Below are 22,173 nucleotides of genomic sequence, written 5' to 3' on the forward strand. Positions count from 1 at the left end.
ACAAATTGCAGCTCTACACTCTAGAGGAACGGAGGGAAAGGGGGGACATAAGTACATAAGTAGTCGCCTCCGCCGGGGCAGACTAGAGGTCCATCCTGCCCAGTGGTCTGCTCACGCGGCGGCCCATCAGGCATATTGCCTGAGCAGCAGTCCCTGACTAATTTTATGCCTACCTCTACACTTATCTCTAAACCTTCCACTGCTCTTATCTGTACCCCTCAATCCCTTTGTCCTCCAGGAACCTATCCAGGTCTTCCTTGAAACCCTGTACTGTGCTATTTCCTATCACGGCTTCAGGAAGGGTGTTCCATGTGTCCACCACCCTCTGTGTGAAAAAGAATTTCCTTGCGTTTGTTCTAAACCTGTCCCCCTTCAATTTCATCGAGTGACCCCTTGTTCTTGTGGTTTCTTTCAAATTGAAAAATCTGTCCATGTCAACCTTTTCGATGCCCCTCAGGATCTTGAAGGTCTCTATCATATCTCCTCTGAGTCTCCGCTTCTCCATGATTGAGACATTTAAATATATTACAGGACGTGTCGAGGGGGAAGACGACATCTTCTTTCTCAAAGGACCCTTGGTCACAAGGGGACACCCACTCAAACTCAGAGGGGGGAAATTTAATGGTGACACCAGAAAGTATTTCTTCACAGAAAGAGTAGTAGATCACTGGAACAAGCTTCCAGTGCAGGTGATCAAGGCCACCAGCGTGCTTGACTTTAAGAATAAATGGGACATCCACGTGGGATCCTTACGAGGGTCGAGATAAGGAACTAGGACATTAGCACTCAGACTTAATGGGGGGGGGGGGATCAGTAGAGTGGGCAGACTTGATGGGCTACAGCCCTTTTCTGCCATCATCTTTCTATGTTTCTATGTTTCTATACGGAATTTTCATTGCTACCCTCAGTGTTATCTGCTGGCTAGCTCCCTCCTCCTCACTGTCGCAGTGTGCACAAAGCCACAGGCGGCGGCTGCGGCTCCTACACATCCTGCGCCTGAACAGGAAGCCTTCTCTCTGATGTCACGACGTCAGAGGGAATGCTTCCAAATGAGACGTGGGATGAGCAAGGAGCCGCAGTCTGCAACTTTGTGCACACTGAGGCAGTGATGAAGAGGGAGCTGGCCAAAAGATAACACCAGGGGCGGCAATGAAAACGCACATTGTGCTATTGGCTGCATAAAATGGCTGGGCGGGAGCCGGCCAGAAGGTAAGATACTTGTCGGAGGGAGGCATCTAGTTGAGGCACAGCATGGAGGGAGGGAGACAACAAAGTAGGGGGAATGATTTTATTTTCAATTTAGTGATTGAATTGTCAATTTTGAGAATTTTCATCTTCTGTCTATATTTTGCACTGTTCAGGAAGAAATGCATTTGTTTCTTTTCTCTGGGGTTGTACTGCATGCAGAGTCTTGAATCTTAGGGTTTCCTTTGTATATATTAGTACTTTTAGTTTTTGGTCCCATATTTGCATAGGGGTTATCTGTGTTCTGGTAGGAATGAATATTGAAAGCATACAGTCTGCTTTATGTAGTTTAATTTTGTGGTTAACCATTATGTGTTGTTAATAAGATTATATTGTGTGTATATATGAAAAATGAATGGAAAAAATGGTGTTACAATTAGTACTATTATGGGGGCGGGATCTGGCCCGCGACTTAGCCTGTGTTTTGGATTTTAGCTCCTTAATGTGACTGAGTTCAACACCCCTGTTTTAGAGAGTGAGGCTACCAAATACTACCGTATTCCCCAACGATAGGCCGCCCCTTTCTATAAGCTGCGGAAAATGCCGATTTATGTTTTAAAACTAAGATAATCCACCCCATGTTATTAGCCGCGGCATTACTGAAGTAGCTGTACTTTTTAAAATCATCCCCTCCATCTTTTCAAATCCCCCTTAAATACCTCCCTTGCTGGACGGCTGCCTCCTCCAATCTCACAGCCAGTGGTGTAGGGCAGAAGTGATCTTTTTGGCATCCAGCCTGGCCCCACACCACTTCCTGAATGGCTGCCGTCAGTTCTCGCGGGACGATTTAAAAAGGTACGGGGGAGGGATGATTTTAAAATATATTACCGGTGATGAAAGCGTGTCAGACATCAGTGACAGCAAAGCAGCACAAGTCGCAATTGAGTTGTTCGGTGACGATTACGGATCTGATTTTGAAGAATTTGAAGAAATGTAAGCCTAATAATTTTTGCCTTTCAGTGTTGCTAATTTTATTCTGAAGAATTTATGTGTAGACAGATGATTGACATTAGTATACTGCAGTACCCCCACCCTCCAGTTGTTCAAATTAAAAACTCATCTTTTCCCAGCCAACAATAAACTAGGATGTAATGAAGCAAAAGCCTGAAAAAGTTCAATTTTTACATTGCAGCAATGAACCTGAAAGAGACGAACATAAAGAAGAGGCTGGATGCAGCAGCGCCAAGAGACAGAGCATCATCACTACACCAATGATGGTGTCATTCTTAATTGACTTAGTGTCTATGTTCATAGGTACAGTTAAAATAACTATGTATGATTTTTTGAATTAAACAATATGTTGTCTTTTGGTGTACTGAATTATAGTTTTAGCGAATGAGTTTTCATGTCTTTAGATAGGCCACCCCATTTAAGCAAGCTGCACCCAATACACAGGTTTGTAACAGGTGTTATCCAGGGACAGCAAGCAGATATTCTCACACATGGTTAACATCACCGATGGAGCCCCAGACGGACACTTAAAAACTGAATCGCAACTTCAAGTTTAGAAAGTTTGCGATCAGCCAGCACCACGCATGCACAAGTGCCTTCCCGCCCAACATAGGTACACGGTCCCTCAGTTAAGATAAGCCAGCTAAGAAGCTTACCAGGGGAGGTGAGTGGGTTGTGAGAATATCTGCCTGCTGTCCCTGGATAACATCTGTTACAGTAAGTAACTGTGCTTTATCCCAGGACAAGCAGGCAGCATATTCTCACACATGGGTGACCTCCAAGCTAACTATAATGGGATGGTGGGAAAGTTGGACCTTAAGAAAATAAATTTTGTAATACTGACTGGCCAAAGCGCCCATCCCGTCTGGAGAAAGACTTCAGACAATAATGAGAAGTGAAGGTATGAATTGAGGACCAGGTGGCAGCTTTATAATTTCCTCAATAGGAGTAGATCTGAGGAAAGCTACAGAAGCTGCCATAGCTCTGATTTTGTGGGCTGTGACATGACTCTCCAGGTGTAGTCCAGTCTGAGCATAGCAGAATGAGATACAGGCAGCCAACCAGTTGGAAATCGTTCTCTTAGAAACAGGATGCCCCGACTTGTTTTGATCAAAAGAGATGAACAGTTGGGGAGATGTTCTATGGGGCTTTGTCGTGTCGATGTAATAGGCCAAAGCATGTTTACAGTCCAGAGTGTGCAGCGCCGTTTCTCCAGCATGAGAATGAGGCTTAGGGAAAAAAACTGGAAGAACAATCGACTAATTGAGATGAAACTCCGTGATCATTTTCAGTAGAAACTTTGGATGCGTGTGTAGAACCACTTTATCATGGACGGACTGCACCTGAGCACGGCTGGGACGAGGTTGCTGGCACGCAACGTCCAGAGCGGCATAGACTTGGCTTTAAACTGAGGAGAAGCGGAAAGCCGACAGTCGACCTGACCTCGACACATCGGACCAAAGTATCGTACAAGGATACTGAACCAGAAATTTGTAAAAGAGGGCTCGGGACTGAGAGGGAACTTTTGGGAAAAGGACAAAGGACGCAATGCAGGGAGCCAATGCACAAATGAACCTAGCAAGCAGGATTAAGAGAGAACAACAGGAGTCAGAGAGTCATCCAAACATGGGCAAGCAGGCTGAGGACGACACAGACACACCGCAGGATGGGGATGAACACAACAATGCTCGGAGGCTGGCAACCCATGAGGAGGTTGGCAGGAGAGCCAAACCACGAGGAGAACCAGCGAAAAAGGCAAACAACCAGGACCTAAATTGCCTATACACTAATGCTAGGAGCCTAAGAGCCAAAATGGGAGAACTAGAAGTTATAGCCAGTACAAAGGACCTGGACATAATTGGAGTCACAGAAACGTGGTGGACTGACGACAACAAATGGGATGTGGCCATACCAGGGTACAAACTCTACAGAAGACACAGGACACACAAGAAGGGTGGAGGAATAGCGCTTTATATAAAGGACTCCATACCTTCAACCAGGATGGAAACAACAGTAAGGGAGGACGACTTGGAATCACTATGGGTTAAGCTACCTGGAGGAACTGGAGCAGACATAAAATTGGGTCTGTACTATCGCCCACCTGGACAACCGGAAGCACTCGACCAGGACCTGGAGGCTGAGCTGAGGCAGGTATGCAAAAGCGGAAGTGTGATGGTGATGGGGGATTTCAACTACCCTGGGATAGACTGGAGTATTGGACACTCAAACTGCATGAGGGAGACCAAATTCCTGGAAACCACGAGGGACTGTTTCATGGAGCAGCTGGTCACGGAACCAACACGGGGAGATGTCACTCTTGACCTAATCCTCAACGGGCTAGGTGGACCTGCAAAGGAGGTGGCGGTGCTAGGACCCTTAGGAAACAGCGATCACAACATGATCCAGTGCAAGCTGGAAATTGAATCATCAAAGGTGAAAAGAACCACAGTGACAGCACTCAACTTCAAAAAAGGGAATTATGATGGCATGAGGAAAATGGTGGGAAAGAAACTCAACGGCAACGCAAGGAAGATGGAGTCTGTAGAAAAAGCCTGGTCCCTACTCATGGGCACGGTGCAAGAGGCACATAACCTGTACATCCCCAGATTCAGGAAGGGGTGCAAAAAAAAAAAATCGAACAAAAAACCCAGCGTGGATAACAACTGCAGTGAAAAAGGCGATAAGTGACAAGAAAGCATCGTTCAAAAAATGGAAAAAGGACCAAACAAAGGACAACCAAAAGGAGCACAAAGAACACCAAAGGGAGTGTTACCATGTGGTTAGGAAAGCTAAAAGAGAATATGAGGAGAGGCTGGCGGGGGAAGCAACAAACTTCAAATCATTCTTCAGATATGTGAAGGGGAAGTAACCGGCAAGGGAGGAAGTGGGGCCATTGGATGATGAGACAAAAAGGGAGTGGTAAAGGAGGAAAAAGAGATAGCTGACAGGTTAACTTCACGTCAGTCTTCACGTCAGTCTTCATGAGGGAGGACACATCCAATATTCCGGAACCAGAGGACATCGTAAATGGGGATCGGGATGAAAAGCTGGTCCAACTAGTAGTAAGTCAAGAGGATGTCCTCAGGCAGATAGACAGACTAAAGAGCGACAAATCGCCAGGTCCGGACGGCATTCACCCAAGGAACTAAGGAACAAAATAGCAGAGCCACTTCGCCAAATATGTAACCTATCCTTAAAAATTGGAGAGATCCTGGAGGACTGGAAAATTGCAAATGTCACGCCCATCTTCAAGAAGGGTTCAAGGGGGGACCCGGGAAATTACAGGCCGGTGAGCTTGACCTCGGTCCCTGGAAAGATGATGGAAGCACTGATTAAGGACAGCATCTGTGAACACATAGAAAACAATGGACAGCTAAAGTCGAGTCAGCACGGCTTCTGCAAGGGTAGGTCATGCCTCACAAACTTATTGTACTTCTTTGAGGGGGTAAACAGCCAGGTGGATAAAGGGGAATCCATTGACATCATTTGCCTTGACTTTCAAAAAGCCTTCGACAAGGTACCGCACGAAACACTGCTTAAAAAGCTGTGGAAACATGGGGTGCAAGGGGAGGTCCACTGATGGATCAAAAACTGGCTGGCAAGCAGGAAACAGAGGGTTGGAGTAAAGGGCCATTACTCAGACTGGCAATGGGTCACGAGCAGAGTTCCGCAGGGGTCGGTGCTGGGACCGCTCCTGTTCAATATATTTATTAATGACCTGGAGGCGGGAACAAATTGCAAGGTTCTACCGCAGGGTAGAAACCATGGAAGACTGCGAAGATCTGCAAAGGGACCTAACAACACTAGAAGAATGGGCCAAAAAGTGGCAAATGAGCTTTAACGTAGGGAAATGCAAGGTCATGCATGTAGGGAAAAAGAACCCGATATTCAGCTACAAAATGGGGGGATCACTGCTAGGGGTAAGTAACCTTGAAAGAGACCTGGGAGTGATGGTAGACACAACTTTGAAGGCGTCGGCACAGTGCGGCACAGCCTCAAGAAAAGCCAACAGAATGTTGGGTATCATTAAAAAGGGTATCATGACCAGGACGAAGGAGGTCATCCTGCCACTGTATCGTGCAATGGTGCGCCCGCATCTGGAATATTGTGTCCAGTACTGGTCGCCGTACTTCAAGAAGGACATGGCGGTACTTGAGGGAGTCCAGAGAAGAGCAACGAAACTGATAAGGGGTATGGAAAACCTCTCATATACTGACAGACTGAAAAAGCTGGGGCTGTTCTCCCTGGAAAAGCGGAGACTTAGAGGAGACATGATAGAAACCTTCAAGATCATGAAGGGTATAGAAAAGGTAGACAGGGACAGATTTTTCAGATTATGGGGAACCACAAGTACAAGGGGGCACTTGGAGAAATTAAAAGGGGTCAGGTTTAGAACAAATGCCAGAAAGTTCTTTTTCACCCAGAGGGTGGTGGATACATGGAACGCGCTTCCGGAGGCTGTGATAGGCCGGAGCACGTTACAAGGCTTCAAAGAAGGTTTGGATAGGTTCCTAGAGGATAAAGGAATTGAGGGGTACAGACAGGAGTAGAGGTAGGTTATAGAAAAAGTCAGGGACCTCTGCTCAGGCAATGGGCCTGATGGGCCGCCGCGGGAACGGACCGCTGGGCGAGATGGACCTCTGGTCTGCCTCAGCGGAGGCAACTTCTTATGGTGAAAAACTGTGAAGGGTGGATCTGCCACCAAAGCTTGTAACTCACTGACCCTCCTGGCTGAAGTGAGCGAAATAAAAACAACTTTCCAGGTAAGGAACTTGAGATGAGCTGTGGCCATTGGTTCAAATGGTGGTTTCATCAACTTGGAAAGAACTACATTAAGGTCCCAGATTACAGGAGGAGGTTTGAGAGGTGGTTTCACATTGAAAAGTCCTTTTATGAATCTGGAGACCAAAGGATGAGCAGTAATAGGTTTTCCCTCAACTGGCATGTGAAAAGCTGTAATAGCACTGAGATGGATTCTGATAGATGTGGATTTGAGTTCAGAATCAGAGAGATGAAGAAGATAATCCAACACGAAGTCCATTGACAAAGAAGTTGGATCGTGATGATGAAGAAGACACCAGGAAGAAAACCTAGTCCACTTTTGATCATAACATTGTTGAGTGGCTGGCTTCCTGGAGGCGTCAATAATATATCGAACAGATTGAGAAAGATGTAATTCAGAACGATTCAGCCCGAGATAAACCAAGCTGTCAGGTGTAACGATTGTAGGTTGGGATAAAGAAGAGCTCCTTGATTCTGTGTAAGCAGAGAAGGAAATATTGAAAGAGGTATGGGCTCCGTGGTGCTGAGTTGAAGTAGAAGGGAGAACCAATGCTGTCTGGGCCATTGAGGAGCTATGAGTATAATAGTAGCTGACTCCTGCTTGAGTTTGAAAAGAGTTTTCAAGATGAGAGTGGGAGGAAACGCATAGACAAACATTTGTGTCCAATCCAGGAAAAACACATCTACTTACAGACAGTGAGGTGAGTAAAGTCTGGAGCAGAACTGGGGCAACTTGTGATTGTGGGAAGCTGCAAACAACTCCACCTGAGGAGTGCCCCACTGTACAAAGATGGACTGAAGAGTTGTTGAACTGAGTGTCCATTTGTGAGGCTGAAGAATTCTGCTGAGGTTGTCTGCCAAGGAATTGCGCTTGCCTTGTATGTAGACTGCCCTCAGGAAAAGATTGCGGGCCATCGTCTAAAATCAAATCTTTTGAGCCTCCTGACAAAGTGGAAGAGAGCCCGTGCCTCCTTGCTTGTTTATGTAATACATTGCTACTTGATTGTCTGTGCGAATGAGGAGGGCCTGATTGCTCAGAAGATGTTGGTGCGCTTTCAGTGCATAGTACATTTCTCTGAGCTCCAGCAAATTGATGTGAAATTTATGTTCTTTGGAAGACCAATGACCCTGTATTTGAAGACCATTCATGTGCACGCCCCAGGCGTATGGGGAAGCATCTGTAGTGAGCACCTGTTGATGAGAAGGAAGATGAAAAAGGAGACTTCTGGATAGATTGGAGGAGGTCATCCACCAATGAAATGACTGAAGAAGAGATGAGGTTACAGAGATATGCTGTGAGAATCGATCTGTCGCCTGAGACCACTGAGAAGCGAGGGCCCACTGAGGAGTACAAAGATGCAGTCTGGCAAAAGGCGTCACATGAACTGTGACCTAGGAGAACCATCATGCACCTCGCAGAGATTGTTTGCAACATAAAAATTGCCGCTGCTGGGTCAGACCAGTAGTCTATCGTGCCCAGCAGTCCGCTCACGAGGAGGCCCTTAGGTCAAAGACCAGCGCCCTAACTGCGTACGTTCTGGTTCAGCAGGAACTAGTCTAACTTTGTCTTGAATCACTGGAGGGTGTTTTCTCCTATAACAGCTTCCGGAAAAGCATTCCAGTTTTCTACCACTCTATCCTCTTAACTCTCGTTCTCTCTACCTTCATTATCTTGAATGTTTCTATCATGTCCCCTCTCAGTCTCCTCTTTTCAAGGGACAAGAGGCCAAGTTTCTCTAATCTCCCACTTAACCATTTAGTAACTCTCCTCTGGACCCTTTCGAGTAGCACTGTGTCTTTCTTCATGTACGGTGATCAGTGCTACACACAGTATTCTAGGTGAGAGCGTACCATGGCCCAGTACAACAGCATGATAACCCTCTCTGATCTGTTCGTGATCCCCTTCTTAATCATTCCTAGCATTCTGTTTGCCCTTTTTGCCGCCGCTGCATATTGCGCGGACAGCTTCATTGACTTCTCTCCCAAGTATCTTTCCTAGGGGTCTATCCAAGTACTGCATCGGACATCCTGTATGCGTATATAAGATTTTTGTTACCGACATGCATCACCTTACACTTATCCACGTTAAACCTCATTTGCCATGTTGCAGCCCATTTCTTGAGTGTGTCTATGTCACGTTGCAGGTCTTCGCAGTCATCCTGCGTCTTCACTACTCTGAATAACTTCGTATCATCTGCAAATTTAATCACCTCACTCATCGTACCAATTTCCAGGTCGTTTATAAATATGTTGAAAAGCACGAGTCCAAACACCAAACCCTGCGACAAACTACTCGTGACGCTTTTCCAGTCCGAGTATTGTCCATTTACCCCCACTCTCTGTTTCCTATGCTCCAGCCAGTTTTTAATCCACATGAGTATTTCACCGATTCCATGGCTCGCAATTTTTTGAAGTAGTCATTCATGCGGAACCTTGTCGAACACCTGAAAATCCAGATATGCAATGTCGACCTTGTCTATCTGCCTGTTTATTCATAGTAACATAGTAGATGACGGCAGATAAAGACCCGAATGGTCCATCCAGTCTGCCCAACCTGATTCAATTTAAATTTTTTAATTTTTTCTTCTTAGCTATTTCTGGGCAAGAATCCAAAGCTTTACCCTGTATTGTGCTTGGGTTCCAACTGCCGAAATCTCTGTTAAGACTTACTCCAGCCCATCTACACCCTCCCAGCCATTGAAGCCCTCGAAGAAGTGCAGCAAGTTCTTCAAGCAAGATCTTCCTTTGCTGAAGCCATGCTGGCTGGTCCTCATCAGATTGTGTCCGTCAAGGTGATCAATGATACGGTCCTTTAACAGCGCCTCTACCATCTTTCCCGGTACCGAGGTCTGACTCACCGGTCTGTAGTCCACGATCTCCCCTCGAACCTTTCTTGAAGATCGGCGTAACATTCGCCGCTTTCCAGTCTTCTGGAATCCTTCCCGATTTGATCGACAGATTGGCTATTAGTTGAAGCAGTTCAGCTATAGACCCTTTCAGTTTCTTGATTACCCTCGGATGGATGCCATTCAGTCCCGGGAATTTATCATTTTTAAGCCTGTCAATCTGCCTGCATATCTCTTCTAGACTGACCGTCAACTCTGTCAGTTTCCCATCTTCGTTTCCTGATTATAGCCTGTCGGCTTCCGGTATGTTGTGTATATCCTCTTCAGTAAATACAGATGCAAAAAATGTGTTCAGTTTGTCAGCGATGGCTTTGTCCTCCTATAGCACTCCCTTTATTTCATGGTCATCCAATGGCCCCACTGCTTCCTTCGCGGGTAGTTTCCCCCTTAATATATAGAAAGAACAGCTTCAAGTTTTTTGCCTCCTTGGCTATTTTTTCCTCGTAGTCTCTTTTGGCCCCTCTTACCGCCTTATGGCACCTGCTTTGATGTTGTTTGTGCTTTTTCCAGTTTTTGACCTTTTCCATTCCTTAAATGAAGTCTTCTTGTCTCTGATCGCTTCCTTCACCGCTACAGTGAGCCACGCCGGTTCCTTGTTCTTTTACCTCTTGGATCCCTTGTTGATACGTGGTATATATAGATACTAGTGTTTAAGCCCGTTACATTAACAGGTGCTAGAATAGATGTCTGTCTGTCTTTCTCCTGCCCCCCTGTCTCTTTCTTCCTTTCTTTCTGTCTCTCTCCCTGCCCCGTCTATCTTTTTTCTTTCTGTCTCTCTCCCTGCCCTGTCTATCTTTCTTTATTTCTTTCTATCTTTCTTTCTCCCTCCCGCTGTCTATCTTTATTTCTTTCTGTCGCTCTCCCTGCCCAGACCCTCCCTGAAGCCGCCTTCCAGCGGTGCCAGCTAAGGGATCCCTTGCTCTTTCCTCAATCCAGCTGTGGTCAGTTGCCTGCACACTCCTGGCGGGGGAGGGGAGGGGTTCCTTTAGCTCTCGTTCGCTGAGGTGGTGGTGGCCCAACCCATCCATGCACTCTCTCTCCTACCTGCACTCCAAATGCCTGCTTCTCTCACCCGCCCAAAGCCTCTCTCTCTATAGTGGCTATCCCATGTCTCTCTTCTCCTCACCAACCCAGGCCCCAACTCCCAATCAGGCATCTCTCCGCCCCCACCCAACTATCATTCTCCTCCTTGTCCTCCACCCTCATCTCATGATTGATTCCCTTGCTTCTGCCCCCAGCTGACCGTCTAACCTGCAGGTTCCTTCTTTGGACAGTTGGGAATGATCTCCCTCCCCCCCCTTGCTCCAGGGGAGTTTACTTTGGGGGGGTCACAGTTGCGGGCATCGGGAGTGTTTGTTGTTGCAAGCTCCCCTTTCCCCCTACATGCCAGCAATTGTTGGGGTTTTTTTGTTTTTTTTCGGCAGACAGAGAGAGGGCGGGAGGGGGGGAGTGGCTGCCGTGGTGATCTGGCCGACTCCCTTGCCAGAGTTATTTTTCAGTTTAAAGGTGCCGCCGCGGGGATCATTAGAAGTCTTCTCTGAAGCAGGTGCGGCTCGTGACAGGAGCCGCGGCGGCACCTTTAAACTGAAAAATAACTCCGGCAAGGAAGCCGGCCAACTGGCAGTTCAAGTCGGAGCTTCGGTCTGGCCTGCTCCCTGATCGCCTTGCCGTATCGGAAGTCCGACGCAGGCGTGGATCGTGAGAGGAGCCACCGCTGCGTCTTTCAACTAAAAAATACAATACGGCAAGGCGAGCAGGGAGCAGGACGAAAAACAGAACCCTAAGCGCGCATGCGCACTCCTACCTGCGGGTCCCTACAGCTCACAGAAAACAGGCGCATGCAATGGGAGTGCGCATGCACGGTTTAGGGTTTTATTATATTAGAATGCGCCTCGGTGACTAAGTCCTTAAAAAGGGACCATGCTTGCTCTAGCGATTTTACAGTGCTTAACCTCTTCTTAATCTTCTTCCCCACCATGAGTCTCATCCCTTCATAATTCCCTTTTTGGAAGTTCAGTGCCGTGGCTGTCGTTCTGGATCGATGTTTTGCCCCCGTGTCAAGGTTGAAGGGGATCATATTGTGAGCACTGTTTCCCAGTGTCCCTTCTACTTTTACACCTTGCGCCGGTCCTCGTAGTCCATTTAAAATTAAGTCCAGAATTGCATTTCCTCTCGTATTTTCCTTGACAAGTTGTTCCAGGAAACAATCGCCTACAGTATCCAGGAACTTGGTCTCTCTACTGCAGCTGGAGGTGCCTAGGTTCCAGTTTATCCCCGGATAATTGAAGTCACCCATGATAACTGCGTTGCCCCCCTTGAAGTTGTGTTTAATCTCGTCCCTCATTTCTCCATCAATTTCTTTGGAATGCCCTGGGGATCGGTAGTAGATGCCGATCTTTGTTTCCATTCCATTTGTTCCCAGAATTTTGACCCATAGAGACTATCTTATTTTTCGTTTCTGCTGTGTTCTTTCTGGTAGACTCTATTCCCTCTTTGATATATAGGGCAATACCCCCACCTTTTTGACCTACTCTGTCTGCGGTATAACTTGTATCCCGGTAGCACAGTGTCCCAGACGTTTTCCTTGTTCCACCATGTTTCTGTGATGTCGATGATGTCAAGGTTATCTTTTTGTGCCATAGCTTTCATTTCCCCCATCTTATTCCTTAGGCTCCTTGCTTTCGTGTACATACACTTGAGTTTGCGGCCTGTTACTTTCTTGCATTTCCTTACCTCTTGTGTCCCTTTCAATCCGTCAGGATTTCTGTCTTGCCTATGATCCAGTGAGTCTTCCCTGCTATCTTCCTGCATGGTATCCTCTGGGTATACCGTTTCCTGAACCATCGACTCTCTGTTGACTGTTGGCTTTCCCCTTCTTCCTAGTTTAAAAACTTCTTAATTTATCTCTTGATGTTGATTGCAAGTAGCCTTATTCTGTCTCCGCTGAGGTGGAGTCCATCCTTCCTGAATAGCTTGCTCTTCCCCCAGAACATCGTCCAGTTGTGCAGAAAGTGGAATCCTTCTTCCTCACACCAGCACCTCATCCATGCGTTGACTGCTTGCAGCTCTGTCTGCCTCTTCTTGTCAGCCCTGGGTACCGGCAGGATCTCCGAGAACACTACCCTTGGCGTTCTGGTCTTTAGCTTCCCTCCTAGCATCCGGAACTGGTCTTTCAGTTCTTCCCTGCTGTAGTTCCTGTTGCTCACATTGTTTGTCCCCACGTGGATCACCACCGCCGTATTTTCCTCTTCCATGCTGTCGATGATCCTGTCGATGCGGCTCACTATATCTTTTACCTTGGCTCCCGGTAGGCAGGTCACCAGCCGATACTGTCTTCCTCCCGCTATGTGGTTTCGACTTGTCTGATGATGAGTCCCCTACGACAATTACTGTCATCTCTATCTTCTCTTGCTTCTCTAGCTGCAGAGATGAAGTAGAGTGGTTAGGCGATCTGGAGGAAGAAACGCCCTCATGAGAGTAGTGTCAAGAATTGCTCCGATGAACTGGAGACGTTGAGTCGATTGCAGGGATGATTTGAGAAAATTAATCTCGAATCCCAAGGTTTGAAGGAAAGAAATGGCATGAGTTGTTGCGAGCTCCACCTCTTGAGATGCTGAAGCCTTGCTCAACCAGTCATCCAGGAAAGGAAAAACCTGAAGACCAGGAGATCGGAGGGCTGCTGCTACCACAATCAAGCATTTCGTGAAGACCCTGGGAGAGGATGCCAGGCCGAATGGAAGCACCTTGTATTGGTAATGGCACTGATTCACTTGAAAGCGGAGGTAGTGCCTGGAAGCCATGAGTATAGGCTTACTTGAGATCCAGAGAGCATAGCCATTCATTCTGAGCCAATAGGGGATTGAGAAGGGCGAGGGAGAGCATTTGAAATTTCTCCTTGATGAAATATTTGTTGAGAGCTCTGAGATCCAGAATGGGTCGCATTCCTCCCATCTTCTTTGGAACTAAGAAATAGCAGGAGTATAATCCCCGGTTATATTGAGAGGAACTTCCTCGATGGCATTGAGAAGAAGAAGGGATTGAACCTCCTGGAGAAGAAGAGAGGACTGTGCAGGATTTAAAGTAGACTCTCTTGGAGGATGATCTGGAGGAAGGGTGTGGAAATGAAGAATATAACCCTGGCAAATAATGTTCAACACCCAGAGATCGGAGGTGATGAGCTCCCAACAATTGATGTACTACTGAAGTCGTCCCCCTATCAGCTGAGGAAGTGGTTGGAGAGGAACTACGTAATAAAGGCTGCTGAGGTTTTTGTTGAGCAGCTGGCTGTTTAGGTGGTTGACACTGCTGTTGCTTCTTCTTTCTAGGTGGTGGAGGAGGAGCCTTGGCAGAAAACCAACGTTAGTAAGAAGAGGCCTGCTTGAAAGGTCAAGGGGCCTGAGCCTTCTTTTTAGGCTTCACCGTATCCCATCTGATCTCATGGGCAGAAAGCTTTTGTGTGGCAGTGGCAGTAGAGTCACCAAAATTTAATCACCCAAACATGGAGCATTGGCTAGGCCAGTGGTCTCAAACTCAAACCCTTTGCAGGGCCACATTTTGGATTTATAGGTACTTGGAGGGCCGCAGCAAAAATAGTTAATGTCTTATTAAAGAAATGACAATTTTGCATGAGGTAAAACTCTTTATAGTTTATAAATCTTTCCTTTAACTGTTAAAGGAAAGATTTATAAACTATAAAGAATTTTACCTCATTCAAAATTGTCATTTCTTTAAGACATTAACTATTTTTTCTGTGGCCCTCCAAGTACCCTGTTTTTTCTGCGGTCCTCACAGTTAAAGTTTAACATCTTTCTTTTCTCAGAGCTGATACATTTCAATCACTACTTTGAAAATAAAATCATTTTTCCTGACTGTTGTCTGGTGACTTTATTTTTCTGTGCTTTTAACTATGTTTCCAGGGCCTTCTTGTCCATTGATTGTTTTTCCCTCCATCTTCACTTTCTGCCTTGCATCCATCTTTGAACAAAACACAGAAAAAACTCCTCTCATCAATACTGGGCAAGTTTCTCAAATAGTATCTTCATATAACATTTAAAGGCTTTTAAATATTTAAATGTGCTCATAAGCTCTTCAGCAAGACGTCACAGCAGCGGTACAATGTCGCTGGAAAGGTGCTTGAATTTTAATCATAACACATTGCATGGAGCAAGGATACTTGCTTCTACTGGAGTGGCAAATGTTATGGCTCTACAAAAGTTGTTTAACAGTAGACCACTTATCTGAAAAGGTCAGTTCATGGCTCCAACACAGTCTGTGTTTCGCTACACTACATCAGGAAGCCGGAAGGATAATCTTTTTATATTGATTTTATTTGCAGTGTGCAGTGCCCGAGTCCTTTGGTCTACACACTTGATGTTGAAAAAAGACGCCCTGGGGAGGGCCACTCCAGTAGAAGCAAGTATCTTTGCTCCATGCAATGTGTTATGATTAAAATTCAAGCACCTTTCCAGCAACATTATACCGCTGCTGTGGTGCCTTGCTGAAGGGCTCATGAGTACATTTAAATATTTAAAAGCCTTTAAATGTTATATGAAGATACTATTTAAGAAACTTGCCCAGTATTGATGAGAGTGGGTTTTTTGTGTTTTCCATTTTTCTGCTTTCTTCTCAAAATCTACTTTTCCATGTCTTACCTTCCCCCTTCCTATCTCTCTCTCCTTCCCCCCCAGTGTAACATTTATTTCCCTTCCTCTTTTCTGTCTCCTGCAGTCTATCTCCTTTCCCTTCCTCCTTTCTAGCCCTCCTCCCAGTCCAACATTTCTCCCTCCTTTCCACCAGTCCAGCATTTTTTTCTCACTTCCTCCTACATCCCTCAACCAAACACCTCTCTCTCTCCCTCCATGAGTCCAACTTTTCACTCTCTGCCCTTCCCCAGTGTAACATTTCTCCTTCCCTCCTTTCTGTCCTCCCCATCCTTATCGCCCTCTCCATGAGTCCAACACTTTCTGTCTCCTGCATCTCTCTCTGTCTTTGCCTCTTCCCTCAGTGGCATCCCTCCTTCCCCAACATGCTCTCTCCCCATGCACCATCTCGCCCTCCACTCCAGTGTGTAGCACCTTTCCTTTCCCTCCCTTTCTGTACCTCTTTGCCCTTCCTTTTACCTGCCACCCCCTATCTAGCAATACCCCTTCTCCCTTCCCTGCTCCTCTTGTCCAGCAGTACCCCTTCTCCCTTCCCTTCCCCCCAGTCCAGCAGTAACCCTTCTCCCCCCCTGTTCAGCAGTAACCCTTCTCTCTTCCCTGCTCCCCTTGTCCAGAAGTACCCCTTTCTTCCTTTGTCCAGCAGTACCTTCTCCCTTCTTTCCTCCCCTGTCCAGCATTACCTGTATTTTGTAGCCGCGGTCTGTACGCAATCTCACACATTGAGCAGGAAGAGAGGCTCCAGCGCCAGCTGATTTGCAACATCCTGTTGCCGTCGCATATGCCAGGACTCCTGCCTTCACGTATCTGCCGGATACACGAAGGCAGGAGTCCTGGCATACACGATGGTAGCAGGACGTTGCAAGTCAGCTGACGCCGGTGCCAGAGCCTCTCTTCCTGCCCACTGTGCGAGATCGCATTGGCGTCAGCTGACTTGCAACGTCCTGCTGCCATCGCATATGCCGGGACTCCTGCCTTCATGTATCTGTCGGATACATGAAGGCAGGAGTCCCGGCATAAGCAACAACAGCAGGAAGTTGCAAGTCAGCCAGCTCAGGAGCCTTTCTTCGTGCTCAGAGTGCGAGATCGCGTACAAGACCGTGGGCCACAAAATAGCACCTGGGGGGGGGGCCACATGCTGCTCATGGGCCACGAGTTTCAGACCACTGAGCTAAACGATCCTGGTGGTTGATGTCTAGATCTGAAACTCGCAACCAGGCAAGACATCACATAACTCAAATGTGTCATAGGTAGACCTGACCATATATTTGTGAAGTTGTAAAACATTGGAGACCAGGGATTGAAAAGCCTTAGACTTCTGCGAAAGAATGTACTTCTGGAATGCAGAAAATTGCTTGACCAAGTGTTTGAGGTAGCAGGAAAAATAAAAGTTATAATTTCCTGCTCTGTTGGCCATCATTGAATTCTAGTAAAGGCATCTACAAATTTATCCATCATCCAGCCCTCTCTGCCAGGGGGGATGGATGCATAAACTCTGGCCCCAAAAGACTTCTTCAATGTATGGACTCATGAGGAAGTTGGGGCTTGTCAAAAACCTGGAAGGGGTACCACCTTGTACAGAGACTCCAGTTTCCTGGGAGCCAAAGGGATGGAAAGGGGAGTCTCCAAATTTTGGAAAAAAGTCTCTCAAGATGGCATGAAGAGGTAACGTCAACATCTCCTTAGAATGCTGATCATAATCCAGAGTCTCTAAATAACCTTTACTGTATTTAGAATCTGTTTCTAGAGAAATGTCCAGATCTTTTCTCATCTGGCAGAAAAATCTGGAAAAAGAAAGTTTCTCTGATCGAGAAGATGGTCCTGTGGGAGAATAAGAAGGTGATCCTAAAGCAGAAGAGTCATCCTCAGAAGTAGAAGGTGGCTCCTGATCAGAGACTTTCTGCAAATCAGAATCTTGCAGCATGAATGATGATTTTTGCTGAGTACGGTTCTGGCGGACCAGTGTTGAAGGCTGAATACAAGAACATAAGAAATGCCTGCACCGGATCAGACCATGGGTCCATCTAGTCCGGCGATCCGCACACGCGGAGGCCCAGCCAGGTCTACCCTGGCGAATACCTTAGTTATTCAATGTGTCTTTCAAGAAGATATGCATCCAACTTGCCCTTAAATCCTGGAATGGTGGTTTCCTCCACAACCTCTTCCAGGAGAGCGTTCCAAGCATTCACCACTCGCTGTGTGAAGCAGAACTTTCTGACATTTGTCCTGACCCTGTCTCCCCACAGCTTCAGTCCAAGACCTCTTGTCCGAGTCACCTTCAACAATGTGAATAAAGGTGTTTCCTGTTCTATTTTGTTGAATCCTTTCAGTATTTTAAAAGTCTCGATCAGACCGAGGGCGGATGCAAGGAGGCAGACCGAGCTGCAAGCAATAAACGGTTGGCTGAGGAGATAGTGCGAAGAGGAAGGTTTCCACTTTGTATGGAACTGGACAACTTTCTTGGAGAAGAACAAGCTCTACAGGAGGGACGGCTTTAAACTGAGGAGAAGGGGAAAGCCGATAGTCGATCTGACATTGACACTTCATCGGACTAGAGTATCAAACAAGGATACTGAACCGGGAAAAGGCGATAGAGGGCTCGAGACTGAATGGACATTTTTTGAAAAAAAACCCCAAAGACGCAATGCAAGGGCCCAAGGAACTAATGAAACAAAGAGCAGGAAAAGGAGAAAACAGCCGGAGCCAGAGGGACATCCAAAAATGGGGAAGCAGGCTGAGGATGAGATAGACACACCACAGGAGGGGGATGAGGACGAAACAGACACACCACAGGAGGAGGATGAACGAAACGAGGCTCGGGGACTGGCAGCCCATGAGGGGGTAGGCAGGAGCACCAAACCATGAGGAAAACCAACAGGGAAGGTAAACAACCGGGACTTAAATTGCCTATACACTAATGCTAGGAGCCTAAGAGCCAAAATGGAAGAGCTAGAAGTCATAGCCAGTAAGGAGGACCTAGACATAATTGGAGTCACAGAAAAAATGGTGGTCTGAAGACAGCAAATGGGATGTGGTCATACCAGGGTACAAACTCTATAGGAGAGACAGGACATACAAGAAGGGTGGAGGAATAGCGCTATATATATATATATATATATATATATATATATATATACAGTGGTGCCTCACACAACGGACGCCTCGCACAGCGCACGCTGCGCACAACGAACTTTATGTCTTGATTCGTACAACGAACTTCGTTTCACACAACGAAGTCGCCCGAGCTGCATCCTTCTGCGCAGGCACTGCGCTTAACTGCCCTCTCTCCGCCTGGCTCCCTCTTGCCCCCCCGACTCCCGACACGATCGGGGCAAAAAGGAGCCCAAGCCCTCTTGCCCCGCCGATTCCCCAACTCCCCGACAATATCGGGCCAGGAGGGAGCCCAAGTCCTCCTGGCCACGGCGACCCCCTAACCCCACCCTGCACTACATTACGGGCAGGAGGGATCCCAGGCCCTCCTGCCCTCGACGCAAACCCCCCCTCCCCCCAACGACCGCCCCCCCAAGAACCTCCGACCGCCCCCCCAGCCGACCCGCGACCCCCCTGGCCGACCCCCACGACACCCCCAACCCTCTTCCCCGTACCTTTCTGTAGTTGGCCGGACAGACGGGAGCCAAACCCGCCTGTCCGGCAGGCAGCCAACGACGGAATGAGGCCGGATTGGCCCATCCGTTCCAAAGCTCCGCCTACTGGTGGGGCCATAGGCGCCTGGGCCAATCAGAATAGGCCCGGGAGCCTTAGGTCCCTCCTGGGGGCGGGGCCTGAGGCACATGGGCCCAACCCGACCATGTGCCTCAGGCCCTGCCCCCAGGAGGGACCTAAGGCTCCCGGGCCTATTCTGATTGGCCCAGGCGCCTTAGGCCCCACCAGTAGGCGGAGCTTTGGGACGGATGGGCCAATCCGGCCTCATTCCGTCGTTGGCTGCTTGCCGGACAGGCGGGTTTGGCTCCCGTCTGTCCGGCCAACTACAGAAAGGTACGGGGAAGGGGGTTGGGGGTGTCGTGGGGGTCGGCCAGGGGGGTCGCGGGTCGGCTGGGGGGGCGGTCGGAGGTTCTTGGGGGGGGCGGTCGTTGGGGGGAGGGGGGGTTTGCGTCGAGGGCAGGAGGGCCTGGGATCCCTCCTGTCCGTAATGTAGTGCAGGGTGGGGTTAGGGGGTCGCCGTGGCCAGGAGGACTTGGGCTCCCTCCTGGCCCGATATTGTCGGGGAGTTGGGGAATCGGCGGGGCAAGAGGGCTTGGGCTCCCTTTTGCCCCGATCGTGTCGGGGAGTCGGGGGGGCAAGAGGGCTTGAGCTCCCTTTTGCCCCGATCGTGTCGGGGAGTCGGGGGGGCAAGAGGGCTTGAGCTCCCTCTTGCCCCAATCGTGTCGGGGAGTCGGGGGGGCAAGAGGGCTTGAGCTCCCTCTTGCCCCGATCGTGTCGGGGAGTCGGGGGGGGGGCAAGAGGGCTTGAGCTCCCTTTTGCCCCGATCGTGTCAGGGAGTCGGGGGGCAAGAGGGCTTGAGCTCCCTCTTGCCCCGATCGTGTCGGGGAGTCGGGGGGGCAAGAGGGCTTGAGCTCCCTCTTGCCCCGATCGTGTCGGGGAGTCGGGGGGGCAAGAGGGCTTGAGCTCCCTCTTGCCCCGATCGTGTCGGGGGTGCCAGGGACCACACGGAGTCACCCACCGTACCACCCGATTCGGGTAAGCGCAGGTATCGGTGGGTGGCTTATTTGCAGGGGTGTGCCTTATTTTACATTTTTTTCTAAAAAGGGGGGGCTGTCTTATTTGATGGCCCTGCCTTATCATCGGGGAAACACGGTAGAAAAAAAAAAAAAAAATGAAGTTAAGTCCCAGTTTTTGCCGCTGAGACTCTGCCCTCTCTCACTGTAAAATTAGACTCTACTTAGTCTGTCTTTAAATTTAAAAAATGTGTGTTGTTTTAAAAAACAATTATGTTTTTAGATGTATCTAAATAAAAATAATAACCAAAAATTTATCTTTTTTTATGTCATCTTAGCATATTTTATGCTACAGAACGAATTATTTTTTTTAACATGTATTGTTATGGGAAAACGCGTTTCACATAACGAACTTTTCACATAACAAACTTGCTCCTGGAACGAATTAAGTTCGTTGTGTGAGGCACCACTGTATATATATATATAAAGGACTCCATTCCTTCAACCAGGATGCAAACAACAGTAAGGGTGGACGGCTTGGAATCACTATGGGTTATGCTACCAGGAGGAAATGGAGCAGACATAAAATTGGGACTGTACTATCGCCCACCAGGACAACCGGAAGCAAACGACCAGGACATGGAGGCTGAATTGAGGCAGGTATGCAAAAACGGAAGTGTGGTGGTGATGGGGGATTTCAACTACCCTGGAATAGACTGGAGTATTGGACACTCAAACTGCATGAGGGAAACAAAATTCCTGGAGGCTATGAGGGACTGTTTCATGGAACAGCTGGTCACGGAACCAACACGAGGAGATGCCACTCTTGACCTAATCCTCAACGGGCTAGGGGGACCCGCAAAGGAGGTGGTAGTACTAGTGCCACTAGGAAACAGCGATCACAACATGATCCAGTGCAAGCTAGAAATAGGAACATCAAAGGTGAAAAGAACCACAACGACAGCATTCAATTTCAGAAAAGGGAATTACGAGGCCATGAGGAAAATGGTGGGAAAGAAACTCAGCAGCAACTCAGGGAAGATGGAGACCGTAGAAAAAGCCTGGTCCCTACTCAAGGGCACGGTGCACGAAGCACAGAACCTGTACGTCCCCAGGTTTAGGAAAGGGTGCAAAAAGAATCGAACAAAAAACCCGATGTTGATAACAATTGCAGTGAAAAAGGCGATAAGTGACAAGAAAACATCGTTCAGAAAATGGAAAAAGGACCAAACCAAGGACAACCAGAAGGAGCACAAAAGGCACCAAAAGGAATGTCACCGAGTGGTTAGGAAAGCAAAAAGAGAATATGAGGAGAGACTGGCGGGGGAAGCAAGAAACTTCAAACCAGATATGTGAAGGGGAAGCAACCGGCCAGGGAGGAAGTGGGACCATTGGATGATGGAGACAGGAAGGGAGCGGTAAAGGAGGAAAAGGAGATAGCTGACAGGTTAAACAAGTTCTTCTCATCAGTCTTCACGAGAGAGGACACATCCAATATTCTTTTTTTTTTTATTATTATTTATTTATGAGATTTTCCATTTTAATACAAGCATTACTTTTTACAATGCAAAAGATCCAATAACAATATTCAACAAAATTTATAAAGAAAATATAATATCTTATTTAGTCCACAATTTGAAACCACAATTAAAAGGTCAAGAAAGGAAATGAACATCTAAATATAATCACAAATCAACTAATCAAGGTCACGGCATTAGCTTCCCCAATTACAGCCAGCTGGCAGGTCATACATTACTAGGCATGGTTACCATTTTCTCCTTTGATTCAATAAATTCCAAAAGTTGTTTGGGCTCAAAAAAAAGAAAATTATTATCTTGTAGAGATACATAACACTTTGCAGGAAATTTAACAAGAAAAGTAGCCCCCAGAGCCAGGGTCCTTGACCTCAAGGACAAAAACTCCTTCCTACGTCTCTGGGTCCTCTGAGCTAAATCT

This window comes from Geotrypetes seraphini, chromosome 4, assembly GCF_902459505.1.
Source record: "Geotrypetes seraphini chromosome 4, aGeoSer1.1, whole genome shotgun sequence".
NCBI classification, from domain to species: Eukaryota; Metazoa; Chordata; class Amphibia; order Gymnophiona; family Dermophiidae; genus Geotrypetes; species Geotrypetes seraphini.